The sequence below is a fragment of the Myotis brandtii genome, unplaced genomic scaffold, assembly GCF_000412655.1.
Source record: "Myotis brandtii unplaced genomic scaffold, ASM41265v1 scaffold514, whole genome shotgun sequence".
Taxonomy (NCBI): Eukaryota; Metazoa; Chordata; class Mammalia; order Chiroptera; family Vespertilionidae; genus Myotis; species Myotis brandtii.
This window is the reverse complement of record NW_005369591.1, coordinates 1,160,224-1,180,139: the sequence shown is the minus strand read 5'-3', so window position 1 is coordinate 1,180,139 and position 19,916 is coordinate 1,160,224. Positions and strand designations below refer to the sequence as shown.

The following is a 19,916-nucleotide window of genomic DNA, read 5'->3' as shown; positions in this document are numbered from 1 at the left end:
AGTTAATTAAGATGGAATATATCTACACTAATAAGAGAAACATGGTAATTGGTGCACGACTGCTACCCTTCCCATTGGCTAATCAGCATATCCTTATGCAAATTAACTGTCAGCCAAGATGGCGGCCAATTCTTGTAAAACACAAATCTGATATCTCCCCATGCCCTTATCCTATGTATCTCACTTCCTTTTTAAGCTAAGTTTCTACCAACCACCCCTTATACTGTACACTCCATACCCCATCATCCTAATCATTCAGTGCCATGGAAAGAACCACCTTGCTCAGCCCCTGTCTGCCTGAAACAGCCTGTCCTGATCCCTCGCAAACCCTACCTAATTTCTCTTTATCCTTCAAGCTTCAGCTATCCTTTGGAAAGTTTCTGATTCCCCTGGAACAGGCTAGGAGTCCCTGCCTATATACATGTGCTGCAGAGAACCTAATAGTTTCCTTAGCTCTTACAACATTTGAAAAACTTATTTAAAACTATGTTCTGGCCCTAGCCAGTTTTGCTCAGTGAATAGAGCGTCGGCCTGTGGACCAAAGGGTCCCGGTTTTGATTCCCGGTTTCGTGTCAAGGGCACGGACCTCGGTTACAGGCTCCTCCCTGGCCCAGGCCCTGGTCGGGGCTCTAGCAGGAGGCAACCAATTGATTTGTTTCTCTCACATTGATGCTTCTCTCTGTCTTTCCCTCTCTTCCACTATCCCTAAAAATCAATGGAAAAATATCCTCGGACGAGGATTAACAAAACAAAATAAAACAAAACAAAACTATGTTCTGCCAGGAGATTATAAATACCAGAAGGGCAGGGGCCCATTAATTTTGCTTATCACTATATCCGTTGACTAGATGGCATATAAATTACTTGTTGACTAAATGATTGCCTATTCTCATAATTGAGGCTTTTCTCTTGACCATGGAATGCAGTCCCCTAACCTAACCCTTTGGCTTATGGGATGTTTTACTCTGTATTTCTTCAAGATTATACTAACTTTTCTTCACGATTCAACCTTCAACCCACACTTCCTCTCCAAAATGTTTTATTAAAATCAACAATACTTTCTTGATCATTTACTACAAGGGCATTAATTAAGAGTTAGCAACTCCAAATGGTGAACTGAGACCCTCTGTTAATTTACAATCTAGAAAGAAAAAAATTGTAAGTCAATATAAGTTCCAACCCTATATAATAAAAGGCTAATATGCAAATCAACCAAACAGCAGAATGACCAGTCATTATGACGCACACTGACCACCAGGGGGCAGATGCTCAACGCAGTACTCCACAGCAGTACTAAGGATGCCTGACTAATGGCTTAGGCCCGCTCCCCATGAGCCATCAGTCGGACATCCCCCGGGGACTCCGGGACTGCGAGAGGGTGCAGGCCGGGGTGAGGGACCCCCCCCCCCAAGTGCACAAATTTTTGTGCACCGGGCCTCTAGTATATATATAATTATCAAGCAGTGGGCTTCTTTTGGGGGGAGGTTGGAATAGAGAGGAATTCAGCAAGGCTCTACTGCTTCCTGTCAAGTTTCCAATAATATCTTCACTCACCCTAAGGTTGGGTAGAAACAGCAATAGTCCTAAGTATGGAAGGCAGAGAACAAGACTGCTGTGCCTAGAGAACCAATATGAAAGAGAATATAATGGCCAATGCATTGCTGCTGTTTTTGCCTGTGAAGCTTGCTTTCCTGTCTTAACAATTCTTCACTATCAATGTTTGTACAAAGAACAGTAAAATAAAGTGGAAAGCCATGGCATAAAAGAGGTCACAAACATATATATATATACATAAAATAATGGGCCACAATAAAACAATGCAAGATAAAGTACCTAAAAGCTGTTGATATATTGTGTATATAATCATCTTCAATGTAGACATGCCTTCTCTCTCATCACTTACAGTTTAGTTAGGATGGAAACTTTAAAAAAATAATAGTGTTGAGTATAGTAATAGTAGAAATAGTAAGGGAGCACATAGAAAGAGCACCAATCTAAAGACATCTGGGCAATGTAATTATAGAAAATGGATTGTCATTGGAGAGTCCAATTTTTTAATTTCAATCTAAGCTAGACCAGTTGATTTGGAGGTATCATTTTTCTACCTGCTGGATCTTTTTTTATATCCCACATTTCTGAGACCTATTTTCTTAAAATTATGATCTCTGCTCGTGAACCATTTTTATTTAATCATTCTGACAGTAAAGCATAAAGGCAATTAAGAATTTACTTCAGTAATACTCTTAGGTAACTCATATTTATAACCTCTTATGTATTGTGACCTTGATTAGGGTAAAGGTTGTTGCTTAATTTTTTGCCTCTGTAGCTCCTGTTAAAAATTATGAATATATTCATGAATCAATCAATAAATCAATTAACATTGGAATTTTAGAGATAGAATTTTCATTAGCTTAACTTTGCAAAGATTCAGAAAAGTAAAGTGCTGCCAGGAGAGTGAAGCAAAGTGACATCCAAGGTCACAGAGGGAGTTTTGAAAAGTGATCCAATTAAAACCTAAAGTTCTGAACTAACTGAGTTTTAAGGTAGTAGGCATGTATAAATTTTCATGGAATGATGCTTCAACTCAAGGACATAGACAAGATCAGTTGAAATTAGTTTTGATCTGTAGCACCTTCTATCATTGTTATGCACACAGCTTACTGACAAACCCATTTGTAAATATGGCCAGTTGATCTTTTTTCATTGATGCAATTTTTCTGTAGCCATGGTTCCCAACACTTGACCATTTAGAAATAGTGAAGACTTTTTATTTATCTCAATGACTGGAGTATGCTACTCGAACTTGGTAAAGGGGAACCAGAAATGCTACAATTCCTGGTAGTCCAGTCCAAAGTGCACATGTTTCTCTAGAAAATATTTTAAAGTCTTTATCACTTTACTAGCAGAGTTCAATAATTTTTATTTATTTGCTATATTTTTTACATTATAATGCATATTTAATGCCACAGATCTATAAACATTACCCCATATAAAATCTATGGCATATGTTTTGTAAGCTCAAGTTTTATGCTTATGAGTTATTTTTTCCCAGTTGCAAATATACTGCATTTCATAATAAAAATGTACAAATAATAAAATTAAAAGCAAATGCAATTTCTCCTCCAGAAATTCACTCTATTAACATATTTATCCTTTCAGGCATGTATGTCTGTGTATATGCATTTAAAATATTATTAAATTATATATATTGCTTATAGTATGTATTTAACTACAATATAAATCAAGAATATTTTTCAAGCCATAAGCATAGCATTTCATCATGTAATTATACCACATTTTTTTCATGTTAAAAATGATGTTGAGTATATCATTATATCTAAGTCACTGAGCTTGCCTCATTTATATTCAAAGGGTAAATTCTAGAAGTAAAATTTGTGAAATTTCACAAGTTAATGGCAATTGTAAATTATTTTTGCCTTCTCATGCACTTTTATACAAATTAAATCCCAGATATTTTCAATAGCACACTTGATGTCAGTAATGAACTATGGCCGAAGCAAAATGATGAACAAATGATAGAGAGAGAAGGGAGGAAGACAGTAAGAGAGGTAGAGAAGGAAGAATAAGGAGGGAGAAGAGGGAGGGAAGGGGAGAGAGGGAAGGGGAGGGAGAGAGAGAGAACAAGTTTTTCCCTTTGTTGGAGACTAATTGAAGTAAAAAGTATTGTTTTGTTTTTATTTGTCACAGTAATCTTTGATTTGTAATATGTAAACATTTACTCATTAACTCAAGTAAAAATTGAGTGATGTTTGAAAAATGTGGAAAAATATTATGACTAAGAATTGAAAAAAAGAGCTGAAGAGTGGGGTGGTAAGGTTATTGGTTCAGGCTAAAGATCCGCAGATCCACTCATCTTTTCTTCTCTGGGGGAATACAACTCAAGATAGATTGAGGAATTTGACAAAAGATCAGTGACAGAAGCAGAGTTAGAATGAAGGTTTCCTGGTTTCATGTTTCAGGTTGCTCCCACTCTCAGCATATACTGGCTCTTTGGCTCATCACTTATAAGGACAAGTTTTTGGAGAGCAGCCACTATCTCTCTTATTTATTCTTTTTTATTCTTTTTAAAAAATATATTTTATTGATTTTAGAGAGGAAGGGAGAGGGAGAGAGAGATAGAAACATCAATGATGAGAGAGAATCACTGATTGGCTGCCTCCTGCACGCCCCCTACTGGGGATCTAGCCGGAAACCCAGGCATGTGCCCTTGGTCTGAATCGAACCTGGTCTCTTATTTATTCTTAATTCTTGGGATTATGTAGTTAAAGACACACAAATTATTGCTGCATGGATAAATACACACATAAATAAAAAGGTGATTGTACTATGTAAGTGTAAGAGGAAGCTTTAAGAAACCAAATGTAGAATTTAAACTGTGTATAAATCTTGGCTGGGTCAACGACTAGAGTGCGCCTGAGTTTTGAACCGCGCGCCGGAGGTTGGAGGGTGCTTCGCCTGGTTGCCTGGATTGCAGATAGGGATGACCATCCCCTCCCTCGAGGATCTGGACTCCTTCAAATACAGTGACTTGCAGAACTTGGCCAAGAGTCTGGGCCTCTGGGCTAACCTGAGGGCAGACAAGCTGTTAAAAGCCTTGAAAGCCCACCTGAAACGGGAAGCAAGAAAAGAAAATGGAAATCAGGATGAAAGCAAAAACTTCTGCATCCTCTTGTAATGAGACTGAGCTGCAGATCAGCAGTCAGAAACATGCTGAGTGGTAACCAGCTGGCTATGTCACCAAGAAAAGGAGAAGGCTCAGGACTGTCCAGAGCAATCCTGACTCCCAGCAGGATCATTCAGAGATAAAAACAAGTGATCCCACTGAGTTCCAGAATCAAGAAAAGCAGGAAAACCAGGCTCTCACACCTGTTGCAGAAATTCCATCTCCACCAGATGAGAGACAAGGAAACGAGAATGCAGTGTCCTCGGGAAATAGTGGAATAAATGGTAATGAAGATTCAAAGCTACCTTCAGAAAGAAAGAAGTCTGTCTACACAGATGGGTTTTCTAAATCTGGAAAAAATAAAAGAATTGCAACCAGTACTCCAAACTTTAAGAAGCTTCATGAGGCCCATTTTAAGAAAATGGAGTCCATTGATCAATATATTAAGAGAAAAAAGAAAAATTTTGAACAACACAATTCACTTAATGAACTGAAGAAGCGGTCCATAACTAAGGAAGTGGTGGCAACTCCAGTGGGTCTCCAAAGATTTTCTATGGCTTGTACTCCCTCAAGCCAGCAGCGCTCACAAGGCCGGGCCCAGGGTGCTGCAGATCTGAGCACCTTGTATATGAAGAGGTCGGTCAAGCATTCCACTCTCTCAGCAACTAAAATGAATGTCAGGTTTTCAGCTGCTACTAAAGATAATGAATACAAGCTTCACTGACCAAGACTCCAGCCAGAAAGTCTCCACATGTGTCCATATCTGGGAACACCCCAAAAGGCCAGGCTGTGCTTGGGACAAACAAGTTAAAAGCCACAAAGAGGGATTCTGCTACTGTTATTACCCCATTCAAGTTTTCAGCTGAAGCAGCACAGACTCCAGTCTCCAACAAGAAACCAGTTTTTGATCTCAAAGCAAGTTTGTCTCATCCCCTCAACTATGAGCCACACAAAGGAAAACTGAAACCATGGGGACAGTCTAAAGAAAATAAGTCTCTGAATGAGCATGTAAGCAGAGTTAGCTTCCACAAGAAAACTTACAAACAACCTCGTCTTCAGACCAGGGAGGAGCAACGGAAGAAACATGAGCAACAACGAAAGGAGAAGAAAGCAGAGGTGTTGGGAACTCGAAGGGGCCTTATTATGGCTGCAGATTAATAGTTTAACATTCTGTAAATATTCCTTTATTCTGAACCTTTTTTGTAAATATTTTTATACTGTCCTTCCTACTTTAGTCAAAAGATCTTTTTCTGCTCTTAACTTTGTTCCTAAGTCCCTGTACAACTCAGTATTTTAATGTGATCTATCCTATATCTTTTTTTCCCCATCCTATAGATTCTTGACCTAGATTTTTAATGTCAATTCCCCCCTCCTGGCTCCAATATTAACAGAATTGCAGTCCTCTTCTAGGCAAGAGCATTTACCTAAAGGTAGCTTATTATAACACAAGCTTTAGTAGAAATTGAACAGTAATAACTTATGGATAGGGTAAGCTGGGAGAAGTCCCCTTTTTATCCTCCAGAGAATCTAGTCATCTTAATAAAACAAGGGGCCATATGGATTGGTTATGGCATCAAAATTTTACCCATGTAGTTTATTTCAAGCTTACACACCTTTCGTTCAACTCACTTCTTGTAATTGTCATCTCACTCAGTATATTCTTAAAAACAAAAACTCTATAGCTCATTCTAGCCTTGCTTATTTAACAATATACAAGGCCATGTTGAAATTTCAGGATTGTTGCTTTAAGGATTACTGTGCTGTCAAACTTAAATTTTATTCAACTTATGGAAAAACTAGAGTTTCTTAGCATCATATCCATGTTTGTTGCACCTAAGTGGAACTTCTGAGTTTTGTACTGCTTCAGATTTGAAATTAAAAAAATTAAAAAAAAGAAACCAAATGTACAAGTCTAATCCAAGTATGACACCTTACTGGGCTCTCAAATTTTATTTCCTGTCTGTCAGAGTAACTGGGTGATTTAATTATTTGATTTTTTTCCCTTAGATACCTGTTTTAGGAAATGACCAAATGAATGTAAACTCTTACAATAATGATAGAAAAAGACAAATTTTTATGCATTGTGATTCTAGATAGTCTAGGCCATCATTTCTACTAATGCTGAAATTTTGTATATTTCCAGATAGAGAATGAATTAATCTTCTAAAGAGATACAGTACTGTGCAGTGTAAAAGATTACTAGATGAGAAATCAAGAGTTGGATGCTAATCCCATGTCACTAAATTACTGTGTGACACAGAATAAGTTTCTCTTTTTTTCTGAATTTAAATTTCCTCAGTACTTAAGTAAGCAGATTAAATAGATTCTTCTAATTTTAAAAATCCCCTGAATATAATAGTTAAAAATAACAACGTGAACAGTTTGAATTTTCCACTTTTCCTTGAGAACCTTATTGCTTGATGCTCTTCAAAAATATCTCTACAAGCAAAAACTGAATCTCTCTGTTAATTAAAGAGTCCATATTTCTAGTATTATCTAATTCCATTGGAAGCAATTAAGGAATTATTGAAACACCTAACACCATGCTCACCTATCTATAACTGTCTCTGTCAGAGATAAATTATGCTCATTAAATATCAATGTACTGCTCTATATTGTCTAGCATGTGTTGCAACTGGATTATGTACATGTGATTGTGTTCTAGGAAACCAAAAGATAAGTGGAAGTGAAGAGTTACTCCTGATATGTACCTGTTTCAGACCATTTTTCTCCTTGGTCTTTCTTTTTCCTACCTGGGCAACATAGGAGACCACAGATTGGGATTGCAAATTTCAGACTACCGTGAGAGTTGTCTGGATAGCTATATCCTCAGAAGGGGGACATTTTCTGTTTACCCACAGTGGACTTTGTGTGAGTGAGAAAATAATTTTAGCTGTGCTAAGCAACTGAGAAGAGTATATTTTATGATAGTGTAAACTAGTTCATCTTGATGCATATAACTTCTATATTACAGCTTTCCTAGTATAAAATCCTTTAGAAAATTAACAAAAATTTAACAAGGACAATATAAAATATAGATAGCTAGAGAAGTATTAAAAATGCTATTTTTTTGTATAGTTTCTTAGGGTTATCCTATTAATCTTTCTTTGTTAAATTTATTCTATTTTTCCCATCACATTTATCCCCTCTATGACCTTTTTTACCTCCCCAATCCCTCTCCTTCTGCAACCACCACACTATTGTCCATGAGTTCTCTCTCTCTTTTTAAAAAATTTTCACTCAATCCCTCCATACCCTCCTCCCAACCAGAGCTGGCTGCCTGCTCTCTATCTATGAGTCTGTCTCTATTTTGCTTGGCAGTTAACTGATCATGGTTTCTGGGACTTTTACTTTCTTCAGAATATTAGTCTCCTAATTGCTTACGTATTTCCCTGAGCACTCACAAAGTTATTGATCTGTGGAACAGTACTTAACATAATGCCATTTTATTTTATTATTTGAGAGAGAGAGAGAGAGAAAGAGAGAGACACAGGGAGAGAAAGGGTGGGGGAGAGAGAGATACATCTATCAGTTACCTCCCATGCCCATCATAATTGAGGATCAAACCTGCAATCTCGATATGTACCCTGACCAGAAATTGAACCCAGAATCCTTTGTTGCACAGGACAACATTTCAACCAACTGAGCCATATTGGCCAGGGCATAATGCCATTTTAAAGAAAGGAAAACTCTAGTTAAATATAAACTTTTAAAATATTTTTCTGCTTGAAATAATATAGCAACTGTTTGCCATGAATGACTTATACATGGTGATTTATAGAGAGTATTTTATATGAAAAACATTTGTAAGTGAGCATTAAAATTCCAGCTAAATATTTTTCTAATATCCATCTATATATATAAAAGCCTAAGCGACTAGACGACTGGATGACTGGATGACCGGATGACCGGCCAGTAGCTATGATGTGCACTGACCACCAGGGGGCAGACGCTCCATGCAGGAGCTTTCCCCTAGTGGTCAGTGAGCTCCCACAGCAGGAACGCAGCTCAGCTCACCAACGGGCACCAGACACTGGGCTCATGGCTGGCTGGAAAGTGCAGCTGCGGGGTAGAAAGCCTCACCCATGGACACTCCCCCTACACGCCCCTCCCCCATATGGACCGGGACCGGGATCAGGACCTGCATCCGGACTGACTGGGCATGAGCCTGCAGCCACTTCTCCAGTTCCTGCATGAGGAACGAGGTTGCAATGATAAGAGGCAGCTGTGTGATCATGGGTGTGCCAGTATCACCCTAGGATGGGCACAGCGGGGCCAGGATGAGCAGGAGTGGCGTGGCACCTGGCCCGGGCTCAGGCTCCTCCCCAGCTGCCTGTTGCTTCCCGCACTACTTCATGCTGTGCAGATCGAAGCGGACAGTAGGCTGGAGTCTGATGAGCTGGCGGGTAAGGCCAGGCTGTGGCAGTGCGGAGGTCCACTGATCCCCGCAAGCCAGGCAAAGGGACCACACAGAATTCATGCACTGGGCCCTAGTCTAATCGAATAAAAGAGAAACACGAAAATTGACTGCACCTCCGCTATGCCCCAAGCCATGCCCACCAGCCAATCAGAGCGACTATATGCAAATTAACCCAACCAAGATGGCATCTGGCAGCCACGGAACTAGAGAAAGCAGGAGGCTTGGTTGCCCTGGCAATGGAGGAAGCCAAGCTTCCCACCTGCCCTGGCCGGCTGTGGCCTCAGCGCAAGGCAACAAAGTTTCAATAATAGAAGATGAATAAATCCCAGATACCTGCTTCCAGCCAGCCTCCACTGGGAGCTTGGGTGGCTGGGGGCCGTGGCCAGCCTGCAAACAGCCATCAGCCCCTCACCCAGGATGGCCATTCCCTCATGGGGTGAGGGTCCCCGCAGGGTGGCTTTAGGCCTACTCCCCGCTGGCAAGTGGAGATCCCCTGAGGGCTTCCGGGCTGCTAGAGGGATGTCTGACTGCCAGCTTAGGCCCAATCCCCCAGGGAGCGGGCCTAAGCCAGCAGATGGACATCCCCCGAGGGATCCCAGACTGCGAGAGGGCACAGGCTGGGCTGAGGGACCCTCCGAGTGCACAAATTTTTGTGCATCGGGCCTCTAGTCTATATAATAAAAGCCTAAGCAACCATACGGTGGAACAACCAGTTCCTATGATGCACACTGACCACCAGGGGGCAGACACTCAACACAAGAGCTGCCCCCTGGTGGTCAGTGTGCTCCCACAGGGAGCCAGACTGATGGCTGCCAGTACAGCGGTGGTGGTGGGAGCCTCTCCTGCCTCAGCAGCACTAAGGATGTCCGACTGCAGCTTAGGCCTACTCCCCGCTGGCAAGTGGAGATCCCCTGAGGGCTTCCGGGCTGCTAGAGGGATGTCTGACTGCCAGCTTAGGCCCAATCCCCCAGGGAGCGGGCCTAAGCCAGCAGATGGACATCCCCCGAGGGATCCCAGACTGCGAGAGGGCACAGGCTGGGCTGAGGGACCCTCCGAGTGCACAAATTTTTGTGCATCGGGCCTCTAGTCTATATAATAAAAGCCTAAGCAACCATACGGTGGAACAACCAGTTCCTATGATGCACACTGACCACCAGGGGGCAGACACTCAACACAAGAGCTGCCCCCTGGTGGTCAGTGTGCTCCCACAGGGGGAGCACTGCTCAGCTAGAAGCCGGGCTCATGGCTGGTGAGCGCAGCAGCGGTGGCGGGAGCCATCTGAGTGCCAAGGAGCAGTGTGCAGGCGGGCAGTAAGAAGCAAGGGGTCCAGGACTGCCAGAGAAATTTCCAACTGCCAGCTTAAGCCTGATCCCCATGGGGAGTGAGCCTAAGCCAGTAGGTGGACATCCCCCATTGGGTCCCGGACTGTGAGATGGCGCAGGCCAGTCTGAGGGATACCCCCACCCCCGTGCATGATTTTTGTGCACCAGGCCTCTAGTATTGTATAAAATTGAAAATAGCCTTATGAGGTCATTCCAACTATATACTGGATATATATCTTTACCTGGGTATCCTAAGTTTAAGTATTTTGAAATCCACCTTTTCATCTTATTTCTTTCATTTTCTCCCTGCACAACCTTGTTCTCTCTTCCTCTTTATCAAGTAGCAAAAGTATTGTTTACAGTCTACCTAAATAGCAGTTCTGTTGATTCTACTTCATAATCTCTATACTAATTACTTTAGATACACCTATTAACATCTTCTATTTGGATTGTAGAAATAGTTCATCTTATTTATACTACTGGATCCATCCTGCATAATTCTGCCTGAATACTTGCATCATAACCCCTTTCCTCTTATTAAAAACTTCCCAGATATCATTGTCATTTTGATAAGAATATTACAGTTTTACAATGATCTATGTGTCACAATCTATGTAGACAGCATTGGTTCTTGTCACTCTTCCCTCTAATACTCAGGCTTCAGTCCCATCCTGTGTTGTGCTAATTTTCTGATACACATGCTTGTTCACAACTCCACACTTTTGCCTATGTCCTCTGCATAGATGCTATTCACTCCTTGTTTGGCAAAAGTCCTCTTGTCCCATCAAGATGTTGCTCACTGTATCTATGCTAAGTTATCACAAATTCCTTTAGACATTATAGGTTTCTTTTTTGTCTAGACTCCCAAGGTGCATTTCCCATACTTCCATGAAAACATTTAACTTTTAAAAATTAGCTCTTACAATATACTTTACTCTTTTATTATGACTCCTAGAGAGCAGGGTATGCATATTATCCTTGCATCCCTAGCACCAATCAATAAGAATACTTCACAAAAGAATAAAATATTCTCTTACCCATGTTTTTAACAAGCAACTGACAACTGGAAATTTCAGTTGAAGGAGGATTAGATTTACTTTTGGGAATAGGTATTTTTGTTTAATTTTTATTTGAAATTGTGGCAAAAGGGATTCTGAAATGTCTGTTGGAATGTAAGGATGCAGTAATTATTGATTGGATATTGTTCAAATCGAGTCCAGTGGAATTTGGGGCTCAGCTTATATATTTTATATAAGAATACATTGTGTATTGCAAAAATGACTTTTAACATTAGCTTCTTGGGCAGATAAAATAAATCCTGAAGCCATAACATTTCTGACAACAATCTAAGGGTATAAATGGAATGAAGTGATTCTGGCTAAGAAAATCCTAGAAGCACTAAGCAGCCACAATTACCAATGTGAACTAATCTAAAATGGGGTATAACATACTGAAAGCTCCATGAGTATATGGCAGTGCTAACATTATTTGTGAGTATGGCCAAACTTGGAGGGAACAATGAAATTTGTATTTAAATTGCATCAATTATAGTGGTAGTGTATCTCTGGAGGATTTAGGTATTAGGACTTCAGACTAATTGAGAATCACTATAATCAAAAACCCTTGAAAATTCCTTATAAAAATGCCACCTTGGAGCTCAACAAACAATCTATAATTATTTCCGACCTAGTTAATTTTCCCACATTAGAATATATTGTTGTTTCTTCAGTTGATACTGAATGAAGAATTGGATGTTCATTAGGGGGAATTTTGAATGAAACAAGAGCTGAATTATGCCTTTAATTTTACATTCATAATGGTACACATAATCATTGAGTAGAACTGCGAGCTGAATTTTCACTACTTAAATTATTTTTCTTTCCCTTTTTAAATAAATATTCATTTTATGACATTCATAATTTATAAAATTTAATGCTTTTATTATTTGTGTGCATACTACCATCTCTTTACTGTTATGGCAGAGGCCATGATGTCAAACTCTTATAAAATGCATTCTGCCCAGTAACATGAAATTGTTATTATAAAAATTCTTGATAATGAGGGAGCAGAGCAGGGAATTGTCCTCTAATTCAAGCCAAGAGCCATTCTGAAAACACTAGTTCAACCATATCATATTGGAATAGAAAAAGGACACTTTAATTATTTAAATATTTTTAATGAGTACTTTTTTTCTATTTGGGAATCACAAATTTTCTAAATCAAATTAACCAATGGCATTCAAATTTTAAAAAGAGATAAACCTACCACTTTAAAAAAAAGCACAGTTGACATTTACTAATGATCTTGTTTTAAATATGATCCTTGCCTGAGGCCAACTTACTACTCTCTTTTCTCTAATTAAATTTTAATTCACATTCAGGGGATTTTTACATAACACCACCTTCAGTAAATTATTTGGTTTTTCTTATCTACACTAGGCAATTGTTTTTGTTCTTTTAATAATATACTCACTAGAAGAGAGACAGAAAGAAAATAATCAAGTTATTATTATAATGCTTTATTATTTTAAAGAATTAATATATTCCTAATTTATGTAATTAAAGTGGAAACCATATGTGGAAAACCATGTAATACATTAATAAGGTATAAGGTGATTAATATTAATCAAACTTTTAATTTAAAATATTACTTATTTGAATTTAGTATGTTCTTTGTTGAAAAAAATGGTAATATGACTGATGAATTTTAAAAGAATTTTATATAAACAAATCAAATAATCCTGGGAGATTAGATGACATATGTGGAATCATCAAAAAGAGGAAAGTGATAATTAGTTCTAGACCAATCCTAATGATTAGTTAAAAGAGCTAAAGTCTAAGTTTATTCCTACTCCTGCGATATTATGAGGTCATGTCAGTCACAATTTGACAGGAGAAAATGACCATGATTTAGTCTGTACAATTGTTAGAAGGGATCTTTCAGAAGCAACAATATATTTCTGAAAGCTTTGAGAAAATTATAATGTTAGGAATTCTATGAAATCAAAAACATTTGGAAAAGATTTAGGGTGGAAATTGAGCTTGTTTTAGATGGGTTATATAACACAGATGGACACAGTGACAACAGGTAGTAGTTAATATAAATGTGTAATTACATATATTTGCTGCTTGAAGTCATAAATCCTAAGTAGATTTGAGAATTTTGTCCTGAATTCTTCTGCTCTTCCTCATTATCTATACTAGTAATCTCTACTTGAGGTAAAGAAGAAGAGGGCAGTGGGATGAGTGGGGAATAAAGAGGAAGGAGTCAAGGAGAAGGTCCATGATGCATTCATTCACCTTTATGTGATTTCAGTGGAAATCCTATGAATCTAATGACGTAAGGGAATTTATTGATAATTTATTTAGTTGGAACTAACCTTGTCCTTCAAAAGTATATAACTCATATTTTCATTTCTGAAAGTTTGTTGTTGTTAAGTACCAAATAGAAATAAAATATCAATAATATAATATATAATATAAATTAATTAATAATAAATAATGCATTTATTCTGAAAGTTTGTTGTTGTTAAGTACCAAATAGAAATAAAATATCAATAATATAATATATAATATAAATTAATTAATAATAAATAAATGCATTTATTTATCTTTATATTACCTGGAACTTTTTTGTGTATAACATATTCATAAAGTAATATCTTATATAATTTATAGATAAATAAATTAATAAAATGTGTATATAGAGGTGGTACTCAAAGACTTTATTGCTAAGGATTCAAATATGTTTGAAGTTTTTCTTAAAGATAAATATAATTTATAGGTTTACTTGTAGAAGAAACAAAAATGGTGAAGCGAATATGTCACAATGCTAAGGTAAATGGTGAAACCAGAATTCAAATTCAGGTCTCTGAATTCTGAGAATAGAATGTTAGTCATGTAATATACAACATTCTCTAAAGTCCAAGCTCTTAGGATGCCTGATATTTCTTCTCCAGCCAAATGGAACTTCAGAGTGTCATGCATTTACTCCTGGACTTGAACATGCCATTACTTATGCCTGAAACACTTGTTGTGTCCTACCTTCCCCCTCTTATTTCTTGGGTAATTACTTATACATTCTGCAGAATTCAACTTCCATGTCACTTTTCATGTTTCAACCTAAATGTCACTTGCTCAAAGCAATGTTAAACTTGTTTCCCCTAAAACCCTTACAAAACACACCCTGCTAGCTGAGATTGAGTGCAACTTCTGTAATCCCTAGACCTGGTTACTATCCATATCATAAAGGAAGCACTTAACTGTATGGCAAACATCCAATTTTTTTTTTTAGCTCTACTCTAAGTGCTTTAGAATTGTGTATCTTTTTCATTATACCATTCTTGTGACATAGTGCAGTGCTGGATCTTCAGTATATCTTCAATAAATTCATATTAAATGAAGAGATAGGAAACAGTATGAGACTGCTCTACTAGATTTCCACATGTCCACCAGACCCCTACCATCCCCCTCTAATTTGGCTTAACTGAATGTGCATTAACTGTGTGTAAATAGCAGACCACTGATGTAACACTGAAAGCAAAGACCATGACTGACTCTAAATTGTAAGTAAAACGGACACAGTTACTGGTATAAGACCTTGCACCCAAATGTAATTTCCTCTTGGCTCAGATTAGATAAGAAATAGTGAAAGGAAATAGAATTTAGAGGAAATATAATCTAGTTAGAAGAAATGTGATGTTTGGGCAATTTTTCTGTCATCCCACCAAGCTGGAAAAGTGGGATGAGAAATAGGGGTTTTGGGAGGGTAAAAGCCATGTGCTCTGTTTTCCACTTACAGGAGCATCCTCAGCTTTGTATCCTAAAGGAAGTGACAGAGCACTAGAAGTGGTCCAGTAATGTTTCTGTGTTTGCTATGAATTTGGAAGAGGTGTTAATGTTTCCACAAATCTAGGACAGACTCAGAGGTGAGCTGGAGATAGGGTCAGTTCAACAGGGCAAGGAGACATCCAACAGCTGGATGCCAAGGATAATCTTTTGTGTGGACTTTCTATACCAGCTTCCTGACACAGGCTTTGAGACAGTTCTATCCAGAGACTAGAAACTGGGCAGGATAGGGGTAAAGAAACCCCTGCAAGTGGGAGAATTTAATCTTGGAAGAGGTCAACTGATTAATCCAGAAATTACAAAATTGGACTGAATATCTGGTATGAACCAGTTTACATGTTTGAAACCCAGGTGAAATAGGAACTTGTGAATACATACTACATCCCTGACTTGTGAATTTACTTCTCATTGTAATATGAAGCTTACCACAGCATTTTAAAGAAAACTGAGTTTGAAAATAGCAGATAATTCAGGATATTCTAATGCTCACATGTACATATATATTACTTTGGTCTTTTAACTTACTGTTATATCATTGATAATACCCTTTCTGGGAAAAATTTTTATGACTGTAAATAACATTGCATTTAAAGTTTTGGTGGAGGAAAACCTGCTTTTCAACCTATATATAATTCTACTCATAAAAATGTATTTGAGGTGGAAATATTTTTTAAACCTGAAAATTGTGTCTAGGTTATCCACAGGTTAAAATAGTGTAAAAATTAAAATAGTTGGTCTATCTTCATCTTCAACCAGCTGTTTTTATTGAAGCAATATGGAAATAATAAAATACATGTTAAAAGTATGCAATGTGTTCCTAAAGGGTTTTATTTCATTTTGATGATCAAACTTAGAATTCTAATATTGATCCCTTTGAAGCCTGTGAGCGAAGATTAAAGCACTCTCATATGCTATCTACAAGTGTGCCTCAGTAAATTCTGATTCTCAGATAATATAGGGAGTAAAAAAGCTATAGTAAATAAGAAATTGTTAATCAGTACAGTGACACAGAAGATCAATCTTTGATTATTATATTTACAAACCCTGTTTATTTGCTCACACTAGAAAAAACAGGCTAGGATGTTGGAATGGATTTCTAGAAATGATAGATGTAATTGTCAAAACTGCCAATGTCAATGTATAATGTTTATAAAAGAACCAACCCAATTTAAGCACCTTCCATTTATCATTCATGAAGTTTTACCCCAGTTCTTTTATAATGATAACATACAAGGGAGGAAAAACTGCTGTGTTCATTCTTGTGCACTTTTAACTACCATCCACCTTTCTTGGGCAGGATAATTTGTACACAAGTTTCCCTTCTCTAAAGATGTTGGAACTATTAGATGAAATATGGATTTAATAATGTAAACAAAATAAGGATCTGTATATAATTGCTATGTTGCTATGTAGAATGTTTTGAAATTTTAAACCACAATGATTTATATGTTCTGAATCATCACCTACTTACTCTTGGAATACATTCTCAACTTTGACAATACTTTGTTAAAATTTTTAAATATTTATTTATTTATCCTTACCCAATGATATGTTTTATTGATTTTAGAGAGAGAGGAAGATAGAGAGTAAGAGAGACATCAATGTGATAGAGAAATAACTATCAGTTGCCTCCCATGGGGATTGAACCTACAACTTAAGTATGTGCTCTGACTGGGAATTGAACCCACAACCTTTTGATGTATGGGACAACACTCCAACCAACTAACTCACCTGGCCAGGGTCCCAATGCCAGTATTTTACAGATGGGTTTTTTTATATAAAAATTTGCAAGTGGTAAGGTGTTGTGTGTATTTAAATTGGAAAAAACTCAACTGTGTATTACAGATATTGTCAACTGAGAAAAATATAAGAGATTGTCCCTTATTTTGCTTGAATAACTAGTTTTCTATTATAATTAATGAATTCATGAACACTGTCAGATATGCTGCCAATTCAAATTATACATATGTTATTTCTGTAATTTTACTGAAGCAGCTATTTAAAATTTCTGTCTTTAAATTTGACTATTTGCAACACTTTCCTAAAAGTGGGCTCATACTTGATATTACCACTAGAGTGTAAACCCCAGGAGGGTAAGGCTTGGTTATGGCTATATCTCAGATTCCTGAAAGAATTAGTATTGTTGATACCCTATAATTGTTTATTGAAAGAAGTACAAAGATAAATTTTTTCAAAAAAATTATAGAGAGGAAAAGTAAAATGTATAATTATTGTAAAATATGTAAGTGTTAAAATGAATGTGGGGGGGTATTACCAAAATTACAAATAATTTATTATGAGATTAGTACCAGTGAGATGACACTACTCACATTTTCCAAAAATAAAACACTGTATTCCTTACATTAGAATAGATATTTATCACTTAAAAAGAAGACATAAGATGATATCAGGGAAGATGCAGCTAACATATCACAAAGAAACAGTCACAACTAAAATTGCATCAGATAACTTTGAAGAATACCTTAGTGGTTATCTTTTCCTCTTGAGGATAAATATATTCAAATATACTTTAAAAATGTTAATAAGACAAAGCACTTTTACACTTACATGAAAACCACATTACAGACATTCAACCAAGTGATAGTAGAAATGCCAAGATGGGCCTGACACTCTATAAGATGCTCAGAAAAGCATGGCCCTGTCTTTATGTAGTATACAGCTCCAACAGACAGAGAGAAATGAGAAAAACAATAATGTGTGATAACTGCTATCATAGACCAATACGAGAAACACATAGCTGAAGGCAAGGGTAATGGTTTTCATAAATTTAACATTAATAAACAATTGAAACTATAAAAAGAAGAACAAATGTCCTGCTTCATTGGCTGACATGATCATAAGGAGATATAACAGCTCTCATTTGTATTACTGATGCTCCATTTTCTCCTTTATAAAACAGGGGTTTAAAAATTCTTTAGGTCAAATGAGAGTATTTGATAATCTGTGAAAACTGTCAAGTGCTACACAAGTGTTAGTCATTATTCTTACAGTTATCTCCAGCACATGCATGTCACATAGTTAATGTGCAATTCTTATATAAGAAACCTTGAAAATACTTGTTCAGAGGAATTTTTATATTATATATATTGTATGTCTATACATATTTATGTATTTTTATATATTTATAATATGTGTTTGAGGGGCATTTACATTTTAAAAAGAAAGATTGAAAAAGGATGATTAAATTATGAGACTATAGTCAATAATTTTTTAAGTAATTTAATTGCAAAGATTTTCTTAGACATTCTAAAATGCTGCACATCCATTTGAAATTGTTTTAAAACTATTGCTTAGGGTAGAGTTAACTTTTACAAGTTAACTTATAACCGTATCTTATCACTGTTATGATACATTGATATTTCCATATTATAAATAGTGAAAATAGGATTTTTAGTGTCACTTGATCTTATCAGAAATAATCATAAAATTTAAAATGAATTTTATGTTGAATTAAATTATTTTTATCACCCCATGCTTGAGATGAAGTATTTATTTATTTACATATTTATGTAGTTAGTTATTTTCATGCTTCTCTTGGTCCTCTATAATAAATCACTGATAAAGTCATAGCAAATTATCTTTTAGTTTTATTTTTGTCTGTTCCAAAAGAACAGAGGATAGAGTCATATTTGTGCTTGTATTTTTCACCAACCTTATGTCAGATAATGATGCATGTATTACTGTAGAAATCAGTTATACAATTCCAAAGAGAGATGGAGAATATGAAGAAGAAGGTAAGCTTCAAAGTATCTGTTCCCTGACACTACATTAAAAACTCAGCACTCATTGTCAAATCAAAGAGTGATCATACTCAATTTGATGTAGACCTAAACTGCAATATGAAACCTTAAGAAGAAGTTAAGATAACCAGTTCAAGCAAATAGATATTTTTCCATATAAATTACATTATCAGCAATTTTAACTAAGGAACATATACAAAATTCAAATTTTATATGTATATATAATTTTTATTTATATCAATAACATGCAAAAAACAAAAGAACCTGAAAGTACAAGAAAATAAAATACAAGAATGTTTTAGTTTCAAGAAGTAAAAAAATTGAGACTTAATTTTATGAAAACTATAAAGAACTTTTCATTTAACTCTGTTATACAGTAATTTTTAATATTTCATTTATATTTGAAATGTTCAACAATTTAAATGTAAGCCTTAAATATTGGTTTTGCCAATAGTGTTATTCTACTTGAAATCTCTTTTTTTATAGCATTATTTTTTAATGTCAAAACTGTAACTAACCACCTATACCTTCCTACATTTCCTCCACCCCACTCCCTCAGGCAATCACCACATCGTTGTCTAAGTCCATGAGTTTTTCTTTTTTGTTTTCTATTTTGCCCCATCCTTCCACCTCCTCTACCCAATACCCACCCCCCTACCAACAGCTGTCAGCCTGCTCTCTGTCTATGAGTCTGTCGATATTTTGAATTTTTTTCAAATACCGTTTACATTCAATATTATTCTGTATCAGTTTAAGATGTACAGCATAGTGGCTAGATAATCATATACTTTACAGTGGTCCTCCTGACAATTCCAGCACCCACCTGATACTATACATAGTTATTACAATACTAGAGGCCCGGTGCACAAAAATTTGTGCACT

At 36.7% G+C, this 19,916-nt stretch overlaps 1 pseudogene; it reads left to right on the top strand.

The window, feature by feature from the left end:
- The first annotated feature begins 4,501 nt into the window (after positions 1-4,501).
- The window catches only part of LOC102249266, a 24,811-nt pseudogene continuing 9,396 nt past the window's right edge, over positions 4,502-19,916 (top strand).